The following is a 697-nucleotide window of genomic DNA, read 5'->3' as shown; positions in this document are numbered from 1 at the left end:
CTGGGCATAACTATGTGACATCATTACCCAGTGCCCACAGCGACCATTTCTGGGTTGGACTGGGCTGTGGGCTGCATTTTGCACTATGGGGTCTTGGCAGCATTGACTGCAATTTGATGGGCTGTCACTCCGGGATGGTGGGGGGAGCCTGTGACCCACTTGAGGGAAGCTGCATATTGCTTTGTGGGCACCAGGTCCCCAGTGCTTTGTAAATGGCCAGTGTGCATCATGGAAGCTCCTGTGTTGACAGTCTGCCCCTGGTGGTCAGTGCATGTCACAGTGACCAGTCGGAAGGTCAGACGGACACTTAGCATATTAGCCTTTTATATATAGAGACTAGAGGCCTGATGTATGAAATTCGTGCAAGAGTAGGTCTTCTCAGCCCTGGCTACCTCAGCCATTGCAGCTCCTGCTTCATCCAGACAGTTGCTCTACTGTTCGGCCGATTTGCATATTATGCTTTTATTATTATAGACTAGAGGCCTGGTGCATGAAATTCATGCAAGAGTAGGCCTTCCTTCCCTCAGCTGCTGGCACTGGCTTCCCTCTGGCATCAGTTACCTAGGCTTCCCTCCGGCCACCAGCAGGCACCCAGGACCCGGGCTTCCCTCCCAGCCCTGGAATCATCCAGAAGGTCATCTTGAAGGACGTCTGGTCTAATTAGCATATTATGCTTTTATTATTATAGATAATTAGG

This window comes from Myotis daubentonii, chromosome 2 (assembly GCF_963259705.1).
Source record: "Myotis daubentonii chromosome 2, mMyoDau2.1, whole genome shotgun sequence".
Taxonomy (NCBI): Eukaryota; Metazoa; Chordata; class Mammalia; order Chiroptera; family Vespertilionidae; genus Myotis; species Myotis daubentonii.
Note: the sequence above shows the minus strand (reverse complement) of the source record.